This window comes from Trachypithecus francoisi, unplaced genomic scaffold (genome assembly GCF_009764315.1).
Source record: "Trachypithecus francoisi isolate TF-2019V2 unplaced genomic scaffold, Tfra_2.0 Lachesis_group17, whole genome shotgun sequence".
NCBI classification, from domain to species: Eukaryota; Metazoa; Chordata; class Mammalia; order Primates; family Cercopithecidae; genus Trachypithecus; species Trachypithecus francoisi.
This window is the reverse complement of record NW_022681462.1, coordinates 35,494,734-35,509,559: the sequence shown is the minus strand read 5'-3', so window position 1 is coordinate 35,509,559 and position 14,826 is coordinate 35,494,734. Positions and strand designations below refer to the sequence as shown.

Here is a 14,826-nt window from a genome sequence, read left to right as displayed (position 1 = left end):
CATGTCCCTACAAAGGACCTGAACTCATCCATTTTATGGCTGCATAGTATTCCATGGTGTATATGTGCCACATTTTCTTTGTCCAGTCTATCATTGATGGACATTTGGGTTATTTATTTATTTTTTTGAGACTGAGTCTCACTCTATACGCAGTAATGGGATGGCTGGGTCAAGTGGTATTTCTAGTTCTAGATCCTTAGGAATCGCCACACTGACAGACGTAAATTTGAATCTACATTTTAAAAAAGCAAGCGCTGATAGTTGTAACTATGTAGTTATAAAAGTCAGTATAATACATAATTCTTTATTTTTCTTTTGACTAATTTAGAAAATAATTGTATAAAACAATATGAATAGAATTGTATTGTTGAACCACAGCATCTAGAAATGTAATATATTTGACAATAACAACAGAAAGGGGGTGAGTAGGAACACTGGATTAAAATAATGACTCCAATACAAATGCATGCAAAAAAATTTAAAAAGTGAGAAATGGTAAGTAATATTTTAAAGACATAATAAAGAAGGAGAAAAGGCAAATATAACAAACTATAGATAAATATTTGCTCTCCTTTTCCTCAGCTTCTTCAAGACATAAATTCATAAAAAGTAATGATTACAGCAATGCATTGTTGGGCTTGTAACATAGATAGATTTTGTATATATAACAACAATAGCACCAAAAAATGATAAGAGGAAATATAGCTATAGAAGAGTGATATTTTTGTATCTCACCAAAATTAAGTTGGTGTAAGTCTGAAGTAGATTCTGGTAAGCTAAAATGTGTATGACAAGCTCTGGAGCAACCATTATAAAAATGACCAAGAAATAGTAAAAAAACAATTTAAGAAATTAAAACATTCCACCAGAATATCCATTTAATAAAAAAGGATTTGATAAAGGAGAAATGGAAGAACAAAAAAGACATAAGTCATGTAGATAACAAAAAGTCAAATGGCAGATATAAATCTAATGATATCAATAATACTAAATGTGAAAAAATTAAACGATACAGTAAATATACAGAGATCTTAGACCGGATAAATAAACATAATTCAACTATCTGCTATTTACAGGAGAAACACTTTATATTCAAATATACAAATGGATTGAAAGCAAAAGGATGGTAAAATATATACCATGTAAGCAGTAACTATAAGAAAACTGGAGTGCTATACTAATATCAAAGAGAAATCAACATTTCAACAGTAATAGTTACAGACTTCACTACTCCATTTTCAGTAACTGATAGAACAACTAAAGAAAAGATCAACAAAGCCAGGTGCAGTGGCTCACACCTGTAATCCCAGCACTTTGGGAGGCTGAGGCAGGCGGATTACCTGAGGTTAGGAGTTCAAGACCAACCTGACCAACACGGTGAAACCCTGTCTCTACTAAAAATACAAAAATTAGCTGGGCGTGGTAGTGTGTGCCTGTAATTCCAGCTACTTTGGCAGGCTGAGGAAGGAAAATCACTTAAACCTGGAAGGCAGAGGTTGCAGTGAGCCGAGGTCACGCCATTGCACCACTCCACCCTAGGTGACTGAGTGACTCCATCGCAAAAAAAAAAAAGAAAAGATCAACAAGAAAATGAATGCAATGGTTTAATGTGTGCCCTCCAAATTTCAGATGTAAATACTTAATGGCCAATGTGATGTTATTAAGAGGTGGGGCCTTTAAGAAGTGATTAGGTTAGGAGAGATCCTTTACTTGTGAATGATATTAAGGGCCTCATGGAAGAGGCTTCACACAGCCTTCAGCCCTCTTGCAATTTCCATTTCCTACCATGTGACGATAGAGTGTTTTACCCCTTTGAAGGATGAAGCATTCAAGGCACCATCTTGAAAGCACAGACCAGACAACAAACCTGCCACTACCTTAATCTTGATCTTAGACTTTCAGTCTCAAGAGCTGTGAGAAATAAATTTCCATTCTTTATAAATTACCCAGTTTCAGGTACGTTGTTATAGCAGCACAAAAAGACTAAGACAGAGGACTTATAAAACATTATAAACCAACTATACTTGACATTTATTGAACACTCCACCCAACAAAAGCAGAATACACGTTTTTGTTTAAAAAAAGATATCCTGAAATATTCTCCAACAGAACTGTTATAAATTTCTTTTTTTCTGTCCCTGAAAGTTTTTTCCTGCATGGTCTGCTTAGTCTCAGCAAGAAAAGAAGATAGTTGGTGCCACTTAGAGTTGGATTTAGATCCTGAGCCAAACAGTATTGACTGTGTGAGTTGCACAAATGACAACCTCTCATCTTCTATTTCTGCATGGACAAAGTGGGGTTAATCACACATGCAAACATTGAACATAATACATATAAAGTTTTTAGCAAAACACTTGACACATAGCAGATATCCAATAAAAAATGGCAGTGTATCGCATGTTTTTTTGTACTCCTTATGGTATCAGTTAGAATGAGTATTTTTTGTCAGAAATGTTGCCTTTTCTCTACTTCCTGAAGGGCAGGAAACTTTTCCAGCTCTTGGGCTTGTGATGTTTCATTTATTTCTGACTGAGTACAGGGGGATCCTCTGAGAACTGTGCTCCAGGCAGTACCGCCAGGGTCCTTCTCTGCCGTCTGCATGAGACAAGCATTCCCTGCAGCGTGTCCCTTTTGCTGGTCTTAGCCAGAGGCCCAGAAGCTGCAGTCCTTGTTTGGCCCAAGAACACCAGGTGGTAGCTGTGGCCCGTCCTCTGCTGCCCACTACCCAGACATAGCCAGCTTTGGGCCACTGAGAAGAACATCAGGGCAGCTGCTTCTAGTGCAACTGGGCCAGCTCTTGTCTGTCTCTCCACCTGTCCTTCCTCCCTGCCTGTATCACATCCCAGCTCCAAATAGAAACACTGATCATCCTGAGTCAGAAAACACACCTGTCCACAGGGTAGGTTTTTTTGGGGGTACCCTAGAAATTATCCCTCCATGATTATGAGGTGGGAGAAGGTGCATATTTGAAAACATTTCTCTTTTAAACTGGTTTCTCCTCTACAAACTAGTTGTACAAACGGCTGCTTCTATCATGGTATATGTTCATAAAAATTTGTTTGAGGAGTTCACACCTGGGCAGTAAATTATTTGATTTTACTCTCTCTGTAGCTAGAGGTATCCAGAAATTTGAGGGTAATCTGGCAAGAGAGTAAGAAGAAGCCCCTCACTCAGAAAAGATTAAGAATTAGAATGACAGAAAATGGAGAGAATTCTGTTGATTAACGATTAATTGCTTCAGGACCTATTAGAAAACATGTTTGCACATAGATCCTGTCTGGATAGATTGAAATGAGTTTGGTGTTTCCTTTCTGTGCCTTGAAATTAACCTAAGCAAAGTAAGAGAATGGAATCTTTTGAAAAATGTTATAAAATACATTGTTTATTCTGCTATTGTTTTTATATTGTTTTTCTCTCAGTAGATCGTGAGCTATTCAAGGTCAGAAACTATCCTTCATCTATGTCCTCAGATAGTCATTCATGCAAATGTAAAGCCTCATTTTTTCCTGGGCTATTAGGAAGTTCTAATGAAAGTAGTTTGCTTTGCTAAAAGCTAAACTGAAAACTGTTTTTTTTCAATGGATGTGATGATGATATGTGGGCCTTCCTGCTTTATTGAATCTGATCTAGCGAAACTGATGGTGAAAGCCCTCAGAGCTATTATTCTAAACCTTATATCTCCATGTTCAAGGCTCAGGAGGGAGCTGGGGCAGGTGTAAGCAGGACTGGAAAAGAGAAGGCTTGAGCAGTTCCTCTGCCGTCCAATGCTCAAGGCTACTTTCAATATTTCATTGTGACACGCTCTCCCACAGAGCTCAGACAAAGTCTTGGTATTCTTCCTGAGGGGATGCTACAGGCAGCCGCTGCCTGCTGATGGGAAATAGCAGTTGAGATGAAGTCCTTCTGCTAACTTTGGTGCATTGAGCCACAGATGTCCTCTAAATCTCCCTTGTTACTAACTCCTTAATATCCATGTACATTCTGAGATTGACTCCTTTTGCCTTAAAAAGTAGGGAACTCACCAAATTGGAGCAGTCAGCAGGTTCTATTTAATATGCATTTACCTTAGTGTTACTACTGACTTAAGTGAAAATTGTTTAATTATTTTACTTTGCATCAGTTGAGCTCAATACTCCTGACTCTTGAAGTAGACACAATTTATTTTTTCTTCTAATCAGGACATGCACTCAAAAATATTCTAGACTTGCCTATCTCTAGGAAATACTGCTTCTTTACTTGAAAAAAACCCTGTTCCTTTTCCCCAACTATCTATGTAGATAATTACTGATTTATGATGGTTTGACTTAATGATTTTTCGACTTATGATGATCTAACAGTGATATACATTCAGTAGAGATTGTACTTTGATTACTCATTTTTTTTTTATTCACTTTCAGTACAGTATTTAATAAATTACATTATATATTCAGTGCTTTATTAGAAAAGGGGCATTATATTAGATGATTTTGCCAAACTACAGGCTAATGTCAGTGTTCTGAGCACTTTTAATACAGGCTAAGCTAAGTTATGATGTTTGGTATGTTAGGTGTATTAAATACATTTTGACTTAGGATATTTTCAACTTCTGAGGAGTGTATTGGGATGTAATTCCATTATAAGTTGAGGAGCTACATGTTCTACACAGCCTTGAAGGTACAGATCCCACTCTCCTTCATCGATTCCTCTCATTATCACAGCTCTTGTGGTTCCCAGTCCCTTCTGAAGGAAACCTATAGGACTATGCTCAGTTGACTTCTTTGAGGAAAAAAAAGAAAACTGTAGTTTTTTGAAAATTTTATTTATTTATTTATATATTATACTTTAAGTTCTAGGGTACATGTGCACAATGTGCAGGTTTGTTACATATGTATACATGTGCCATGTTGGTGTGCTGCACCCATTAACTCGTCATTTACATTAGGTATATCTCCTAATGCTATCCCTCCCCCCTCCCCCCTCCCCACAATGCGCCCCAGTATGTAATGTTCCCCTTCCTGTGTCCAAGTGATCTCATTGTTCAATTCCCACCTATGAGTGAGAACAGGCGGTGTTTGGTTTTCTGTTCTTGCAATAGTTTGCTGAGAATGATGGTTTCCAGTTGCATCCATGTCCCTACAAAGGACACAAACTCATCCTTTTTTATGGCTGCATAGTATTCCATGGTGTATATGTGCCACATTTTCTTAATCCAGTCTGTCACTGATGGACATTTGAGTTGATTCCAAGTCTTTGCTATTGTGAATAGTGCCGCAATAAACATACGTGTGCATGTGTCTTTATAGCAGCATGATTTATAATCCTTTGGGTATATACCCAGTAATGGTATATAGTTCTAGATCCTTGAGGAATCGCCACACTGTTTTCCACAATGGTTGAACTAGTTTACAGTCCCACCAACAGTGTAAAAGTGTTCCTATTTCTCCACATCCTCTCCAGCACCTGTTGTTTCCTGACTTTTTAATGATCGCCATTCTAACTGGTGTGAGATGCTATCTAATTGTGGTTTTGATTTGCATTTCTCTGATGGCAGGTGATGATGAGCATTTTTTCATGTGTCTGTTGGCTGTATGAATGTCTTCTTTTGAGAAATGCCTGTTCATATCCTTTGCCCACTTTTTGATGGGGTTGTTTGTTTTTTTCTTGTAAATTTGTTTGAGTTCTTTGTAGGTTCTGGATATTAGCTCTTTGTCAGATGGGTAGATTACAAAAATTTTCTCCCATTCTGTAAGTTGCCTGTTCACTCTGATGGTACTTTCTTTTGCTGTGCAGAAGCTCTTTAGTTTAATTAGATCCCATTTGTCAATTTTGGCTTTTGCTGCCATTGCTTTTGGTGTTTTAGACATGAAGTCCTTGCCCATGCCTATGTCCTGAATGGTATTACCTAGGTTTTCTTCTAGGGTTTTTATGGTTTTAGGTCTCCTTACTCCTTATATGAAAACTGCAGTTTTTTAAATCTGTATCCCCAGTCATGCTGGGGATGGTACTTGGCATGCAATGAGCTCCTAAAAAATTCCTATGGAGTAACTGAACATGTATAGATATTTACATTTTATTATGTTACTTTCACATACATTTCCCTGTTATATCCTCAAAATGTCCTTGTAAGGCAAGTATTTTTCCAGAAGAGGACTCAAAGGGATAGTGTAACTGTCCTGAAGATGCACAGCAAATAAGAGACAGAGCTTATTCTTCTAACCCTAAACTATCATCCCCTCCTACTCCCCACTCATATCATAGTGCTTCTTGATTGTGAGCTGTTATGTATCATTTGCTGCAATATTCTGAGTTCACCTTGTCTACGTAAGTATATTGTAAACTCCTCAAGGGTAAGGTAAATAGCTTGCTTTTCTGCTTTCTGTACCCTTTCTCTCATTATTGTAATAGGTTGGCAATTCCAAAAGCATGTATTCTGTGTTGTCTGATCATTGGCTATCACAAATCACTGTGAGATTAATTTTTTTTAGCTCCGCTTTGCCAAAAAACTGATTTGTCTAATGAAGTCATTAAAAAAGCATGAAATATATTCAAAAGACTCTGGAATTTTATGCTGTGATGGCAATATTTGAGTTGCCTGAGCACATATTAAAAACCATTAAAGAAGCCGGTGTGCTTATTAAATCTTACAAAAGGGTTTTCTTTAGTCATTGTAATTGAAAAGACTTCAGTATCCACTTGTCTGCCAAGAATCACAGATGATCTAGTGGGACAGAATCTTATAAAAAATCCTGGCACTTGGAGACAGGTCCTGGGTTCCGTGAAAGTTTCTTGTCTCCTTTTCTGAATAGGAATTTTCCCAGCAAAGAAATAATGGTTGGGTAAATCTGGTATGTCTCCTTTAACTCATCTTCACTCACTAATACATGTATATTCCTAAAGTTAATGGGGCCTTCTGAAGTTACACGATCTGAAATTATATTGCCATTTAGCAGGAGCTGAAGGCAAAAACCATCCAATGGTTAGGTCTTATAAAACCTTCCATTCAGCCAAAACAGTACTACCTATAATGATATATCTTTTGATTTAACTTTTTCTTCTTTGGAGAGAGCTAAATAAGCTATTCAAATCTATAATCAATTTATTTGAAAGCAATTCAGGGAGGTAACTTCCTGGGCTCAACCTTCTCACCTCAGCCTCCCAAGTAACTGAGACTACAGGATTGCCACCATGCCCAGCTAATTTTTATTTTTATAGAGACAGAGTCTCTTTGTGTTGCTCAGGCTGGTCTCTTACTCCTGAGCTCAAACGATCCTCTCACCTTGGTTCTGGGATTACAGGCACGAGCCACCATGCTCGGCCACACAGGGTTTTAAGGTAAATTCTTCAAGAGATTAAACTACAGGTCTATGTTTAGAGGAGGGAGAGATTACAACCAGCTTAGACAATCAGACATTGTGGGAAATCAGGCTTTGTGAGGAAGGCAGAATTCGGAATGAATCTTAAATGTGGAACTGAATTTTGAATGGTAAGAAAGAGTACACCATGAATGAGGGAATATTGAAAATCCAGTTTACCAAAGTCTCTGGGTATGAGCAGAGAAATAGTAAGAAATAAAATTGGAAACCTAGATAAAGTTATGGCCAATGAGTTAAAAACTCTTTATGTAAGCTGTGGAATCTTCCACCGGAAGGTTTTTACCAGGTATTTCCAGCTGTTAGGAGTCTGGGTGAGATTGTAGAAGCTGCTCAAAGAGGGCAATCAGTGCCTCAATAAACTGGTGATATGACCATATCGACTTTAAATACCAAAAGACAGCTTTCATGTCCAGTAAGCAGTCGACTTTTGATTCTGTACTGAGTACTTTTTCTTGGCTCCTAAAACCCAACTCTTCCCCTCTCTAATCTGCTTTGGGCCCCAGGAACTGGCATGGCCTGTAGTCAATGGGTTTACTTCTCTTTGCTTTCTGTTCTGGCCAGTGGGAGGTGCTGACTGGAGCTCTGTGTCAGCAACCTAGCCTTTATTCCTCAGTCCCTTCCCCTGAGCCATGGCTGGCACAGGTGCTGGCGGTCACCGGGTTCCCTCAGACATAGGACTTATGGGATTCTGGTCACCTCTCCCTCTTTGCCCCTTCAGGTCTAGGGGTGTATCCTTGGAGATGCTTCACCTGCCTTCTTTTTCCCTTAGCTCTGTCCTTCTTTAAACTCTCCTTGGTCCGTGTTATGAATGTGCTGTCTGTTTTCTGATGGGAACTTTATTAGTTTTTCATGTATTTTGGTTTCAACAGTGACTAAATTGTGGTCGTTTTCCAGTTGTCCTCAAAATGGTAAACTAGAACTGCAGATAGGACTTCAGTGCAGAGGAATTCAGGTTGCAGACAGGTCTAACCAATGCAGAGGGAGGTGGGGCCTCACTCCCTGTAGCCTTCAAGCTGGGCTTCTATTAACACATAACTATTTTTTCTTAGAGAGGAATCATTTGCAACTGGATAACAAAGTTTTGTGTGTATAGTTCGCTAATATTAACCTGTAAAAACAGCTTTGTTGGCAGAAATCTTCGTTGTAATAAAGTTTATTATATATAACCCATTTTCACCAATTTACCACAAAGTTGAGTCTGCCCTGGAAAAGTCAAATTGGACTTGGAGATGTATAGTGCACATACCATGCACATACCACTCCCTTACACTGGGAAATTCAGGGCAGACTGGCTAGGACAAACAGGAACCCTCAGGATAGGTTCATGTGGAATTTATAGAGGAGTCTGTTTTCATTGTCACCTCTAATTTTTCAAACCTAGAGAAACACTTTTCCTTTATGTATTATTTAACTTATATCTTCCTACCTGCATGGGCTGAGTAGAACATTTCCACTTGAGATTTAAATTTATTTTGTCTTTCTGCTCTCTCCTCTTTCTCTAAGTCTTGCTCTTTAAGTTCCAACTAAAAGCTCTTTTCTCTTTAAGGTGGAGCTGAATTTTCACCTCTTTTCTTAACCTTCTTTTCTATGTCTGAGGACAAGAAATGTATGTTTTTGAGGCCTCCCATCACTTTAAAGGGAAAAGACCCTCAGCTGTTACTTCTAGACTGGTGAAATGATACCAAAGCAATTTCATAGCTAGAAATATTTTGTGGATGAGAATTTATTATGCATTGCACAATTTAATAAAAAAATTACAAGTAAAATCTTTTAAATAAGAACTGGAAATATTTCTGTTTTGATTTCGGTATGTCATTTCCTAGCTAACTCTTGCTCATCCTTCAGAACTCATCTTGAGAGCAAGCCTGGCCTTTCTGGGCATCACGCCCACCCCCAGCTGAACCCAGTTTTGATATTCCTTCTCAGTATCCTTAGACTTCCTTGGTCACAAGCCTTTCACATTGTGAATTGCCCTTGATTAGCTCCCATTTCTCTCCCTTTGTATTGTGAATCCTTTGAAGGCAGAGACCATCATGTTCTAACCTTGCATGTTCAATGCCGAACATGGCCTGACACACATTGTTAAAAGCAGGAATGAAAATGGAAGTCATCATATTTGCTTCTCTATTTCAGGATTTGAGCTTCAGTGCACACAGGAATAGCTGGGGGAGTTCACAAAGCAAAATGCAGATTTCTGTATTTTTTCCTTTTGTGTTCACTGTCCCAGGAGATTTAGACTCATCAAGACTGGGGTCATGTCCAAGAATGTAAATATTTGAAAATATACACTATGCATTGTGACAGAGGTAAAGGGTAAGAGTCATTTACCTAACTTCCCCTAGAAGCAGGAAGGATAGCGATGAATTTTGCTTCTAAATTCATAGAAAACTACAGTGAACTTGAGACTTCAGGGCTTTGCCTCACTCTGGTTATGAGTCAGTATCTGGGGATCTAGAGAAACTTTTACCCGTCTCAATTTGAAAGCAATCATTCTATGAAGACTTGAGGGCAAGTTGGTTGAATGGTTTTGTGTTCAAACACGTTGAAAAAATTACGGTAAAAATTTTAAAATTTGTGTAAAAATGTAAATTTCTTAAAAGATTACACAGGATTGCAAAAGTTTTCAGGTTGAAATCCTCCATTTTTCTGGGCAAAGATTAAATCACCCACATAACTGATTGCTTTTAATAAATTCTTGCCTATGTAAATAATTTGCTTCTGGAAGTACCCTGTACCCCTGCATTATCAATTTTTTCACCTTCTGTTGGATCATTTCCAACAGCAAAGATACTAAAATATCTTGCATCTCTTTTTAAAAAAGTTATGGTGTCCACCTTGCTCTCCAGCTAATACCCTATTTTTCTGCTTCCATTTATAGCTAAACTGTGATAGAAATTTGAACAGTATCTCAGTGTTCATGCCCTGGGAGTCAGGACTGATAGGACAGATTTGGTGTTAGAGCCATGCATAAAAAGCCTGGATTCTGGAAAAATCTCAAAGAGGGGATGTGAGTATGATTTACATAAGATAGCAGAGCAGCAGTTCAAAATTACAGGTTGGACATGCACAGCGGTCTGGAAGTGAGAAGAGGAGAATGGCCTTGCAGAGCAAAGAGGAGATGGGAGGCAAGGAGGTGACACAGTAAGCCTGAAATTTTTTCTAACAGCTTGCCTATGTAGAGAAGGAAAGAGATAAAGTCATACTTAGAGGGCCTGGGAGATCAATTTGAAAAATATACGGCATTATTTAGCTTGGATAAAGTTTGGACAATTGGGCCTTTTGGAGGAAAAGAATGGAGTTACTTAATTAAAGTTAGCTGATCTGACTGTGTGAACTACTTTCAATCATCAGATCGATTTTCTGATTCTGCTGTCTAGGAGTTGGAGGTGGCATCACATACATCACAGAGAGTTTCTTTTCTTTTGTTACCAGAATCACATATAGTGCCACTAAGCATCCTGACAATGTCAAGTTCAAATGGATCCCTGTGTAAGGTATTGAATCGGCTGGCCAAGTATCATGGTTGGTTAAGGGGCATTAAAAATAGGTAACCACTACATTTTTATTTTATCCAACGTGTTCTCCTAGTATTGTGAGCATAGTACAAGAAATCTTACCATGAGAGCTGATCTAATAATCAAGAATGCTGATCTTAGCATATTGAATAATTGCTTTATCTTAGATTTGGAAGTCTCTTTAGTCTAATTTGTGATCTAATTTAGAAATCTATTATGTCATCACCATATAGCCTCAGTTTGTGCTTACCTACGGGGCACTTACTCATTCCTAATCTATCTTCTTCTATGAGGGGAACTAATTGTCATTTGAGTTAACCAGAACAGCTTGCTGTCACTTAACAAAGGTAAAGACTCTCAGAGAATAGGTATCAAGGAAATGGGTATGAGAATAAAAAATGATTTCTAGAATGCTGCCCAGGGAGAATCTACTTAAGTGAAGCATAAGAGCAAAAGCAGAGGATAAAGGGTTTGACTTTATTTGTTAGAGTATCATTGAAGGAACACAAAAAACACGTTGTGGGTTTTTCTTTCATCATTTTCCCCAGCTCTGGCTGTGAGTAAAAGAGTCCCGTGGCTCCATGCCTAACAGAATGCTTGGCACATAGTTGACACTCAAGAAACATTTCTTGACTAATAAATATCACTTAACAATGTGTCTGCTATTTAAAAACGTATGCTTGAGAGTAAAAAAGCCCTGGATTTAATTGCCGGCTTTGCCATTAACTCACTGTTCTTCCTACCCCACTAACTCTCACGATCTTTTTTGTGAAACAGATTTATTGATCGTATGCATCTCATCGAGTCTATGCAAAAATATATACAAATACACATATGCACACCCATAGGCATCTCTATCTCCATTTCATTCTGTATCTCTCTAAAGAAAGATAAAATTATGCTTAAGGAGTACTTACATGACAGGCACTATTCTAAATATTTCCCATAAATTAACTAATTTAATCTTCACAACAGATCTACATGTAAGATAATTTCACACATGAAGAAACAGGCACAGAGAGTTAAAGTAACTTGCTCAGCTAATGAGTCGCAAGCTGGAATTTGAAGTCAAGCAGATTATTTCTTGAGTCCTTACTCTCAACTACTATATCACCTTTCCAAGGTAATACATATAAAAATGTATAATATTTGGCTAGCACAATTTTCCCTTTTTTCTACTGTTACTATTATTTTCACCTCAAGTTAAATTCTTGTTATGGTTTATGAGATCCCCAGAAAATTGAAAGAAACAAGACATCCTAAATTGAAACGCTGGGGTAGACAGACCCCCATCTCAGAGGACACGAACAGTGGCATGTTTTGGCAGTAACCACTGCTTCTCCAGCATAGCTTTGAGTTTTATCAAATGTGATTATGTAGCACACCCCTTAGGGAGAAGCCAGTTTTCTTGGGTGCTCAGTACAGCATCCAGGGTAGTGCATGTACTTGACAGTTTACTTCCAAAGTGATTATCACACTTGTGTTAATCTATCAGTAGCAAATGACCACCAGGGATTCACAGAGACCGAACAATGCAGTGCAAGATCAATATCATATTTCACTTTGGCGGCAGTGGATGTCTGGGATAACTGAGTAGGATGAGAGCGAAATGAGCTATTGGATTATTGAGCGAGTCTCCTCTGGAGTCATCCCGGGATTCATCAGATATTAACTAGGAGCTGAATTTTTTGTTGGCCATAGATCTAGAATGAGATAAAAAGTCTCTTATTTGATAGCTGATAAAGTATAACTTATGGAGCATGATGTAATTAATGAGAAGTCTTCCTGGTTATAAAGAAAAACTTCTATATTGTGGTAGTAATTGATTATATGTTTATAATCCTCTCCAAGTTTCCAAACTTTTAAAAATGTACTATATTTCTCCTCTAGCATATGTATTCTTACTCATTATTCTTCTCAGTGCTTTTGGAGAAAAAAATAGTTTGCCTAGATAATTTCTCTTCCCCTTTTGTTCCTAGCATTAGATTACAAAGATTAGTTATTTAACAAGTATTTGTATTTTGCTTTCTCTGTGCCAGACTGTATGGTAGGCAGAGTTGATATGAGGCACATTCCCTATCATTAAAGAACTTGCAGTGAAACAAAAACAACTGGGTATCCTGGAGCCAATTCTATGTCTAGAATGACTGATGCTTCAGAAGGAAGTGGGAGCCAGGTGCAGTGGCTCACTTTATGAAGCCAAGGTGGGCGGATCACCTGAGGTCAGGAGTTCCAGACCAGCCTGGCCAACATGGAGAAACTCCGTCTCTACTAAAAATATAAAAAATTAGCCGAATGTGGTGGCATGAACCTGTAGTCCCAGCTACTTGGGAGGCTGAGGCATGAGAATCGCTTGAACCAAGGAGGCAGAGGTTGTGGTTAGCCGAAATTGTGTTACTCTACTCCAGACTGGGTGACAGAGTGAGACTCTTAAAAGGGGAAAGAGTGTGAGAGGTGAAATGGCTAAAATTTAAAAATCCTAAGTATATTAGGGTTCTCTAGAGGGACAGAATTAATAGGATAGATGTATATATGAAGGGGAGTTTAACTAAGCAGTATTGGCTCACATTATCACAAGGTAAAGTCCCACAATAGACCATCTGCAAGCAAAGGAGCAAGGAAACCAGTCCGAGTCCCAAAACCTCAAAAGTAAGGAAGCCAACAGTGCAGCCTTCAGTCTGTGGTCGAAAGTCCAAGAGCCCCTAGCAAATCACTGTTGTAAGTTCAAAAGTCTAAAAGTTGAAGAACTTGCAGTCTGATGTTTGTGGGCAGGATGTACCCAGCATGAGAGAAAGACAAAGGCCGGAAGACTCAGCAAGTCAAGTCCTTCCAACTTCTACCTGCTTTTATTTTAGCCATGCTGGCTGCTGATTAGATGGTGCCCATCCAGATTGAGGGTTTGTCTGCCTCTTCCAGCCCACTGAGTCAAATGTGAATCTCCTTTGGCAATACCCTCACAAACACACCCAGGAACAATACTTTGCATCTTTCAGTTCAATCAATTGACACTCAGTATTAACCATCAGACTAAGGAAGATGTGCACAAGAGGCACTAACTCATAAGGAATCTGGCCCGTGTGTTTGTGTGTGTGTGTGTGTGTATGTGTGCATGTGCGTATGTGGTATAGGGGATGGATCTGAGAAGTTATTTTATTCCATCAAAACACCTGAGAACTGACTCAGGAGCAAATGTTGGGAGAAGCAGATAATTCTGTATCAGTCAGGATAAGATACGTCACACGGTGATGACAAACAACTCTCAGATCCTAGTGATTTATTACAGCAAAGTGCTTTTTCTTGCTCATGCTAGCTGTCCATTTTGGGTCAGCTGAGGCTTCTACTTCAACATTTCCTGACTTTTGGATCCATGCTGACAGAGCAGCCAGCATCTTAAATGCTGCCAGTTGTTACATCAGAGGGAAAAGAGAATGAGTTTCTTGCACTGGCTGTTAAATGCTCACAGTTTATTGGCCAGAACTAGTAATGAATGCTGCTTTGAAGAACCAGAGGTGGGCTGGAAGTATAATACCACCATGTGCTATGAAGATAGAGAGCTGGAAATATTTGGTCAACAGCATCAATGGCAAACTCAAGTTTCTGCAGAATATGGAAGAAGGAAGTCAGATACTAGTGATAAAGAGTTCAGGTTCTTTTCCCAGGGCCAAGAAACAGCAGTAAGGGCTGATAAAATGAGCACAAGAGGAAGCAACATGAGGACAACCAGATTCTAATCCCAAATCAGCAGCCTGTCCAGGGACAGACCCTTGAGTCACAGTTTTCTTCCCATAGCCAATTTTATAGGACTGTTCTGAGACGTAAATTATATCAAAATTTCACGCATAAGAAGAGTAAGGTAAGCCAGGTGCAGTGATTCACGGCTGTAATCCCAGCATTTTGGGAGGCTGAGGCCAACGAATCACTTGAGGTCAGGAGTTCAAGACCAGTCCGGCCAACATGGC

General features: G+C 38.7%; 1 long non-coding RNA gene across 1 annotated transcript in view; it reads left to right on the top strand.

The window, feature by feature from the left end:
• Positions 1 to 11,984, top strand: part of LOC117062108 — a 69,098-nt gene extending 57,114 nt beyond the window's left edge. The window contains exons 4-5 of the long non-coding RNA XR_004428222.1: positions 2,146 to 2,243; positions 11,843 to 11,984. This is a non-coding gene — a long non-coding RNA (uncharacterized LOC117062108). The remainder of the gene's footprint in view (positions 1 to 2,145; positions 2,244 to 11,842) is intronic.
• Positions 11,985 to 14,826: the final 2,842 nt, after the last annotated feature.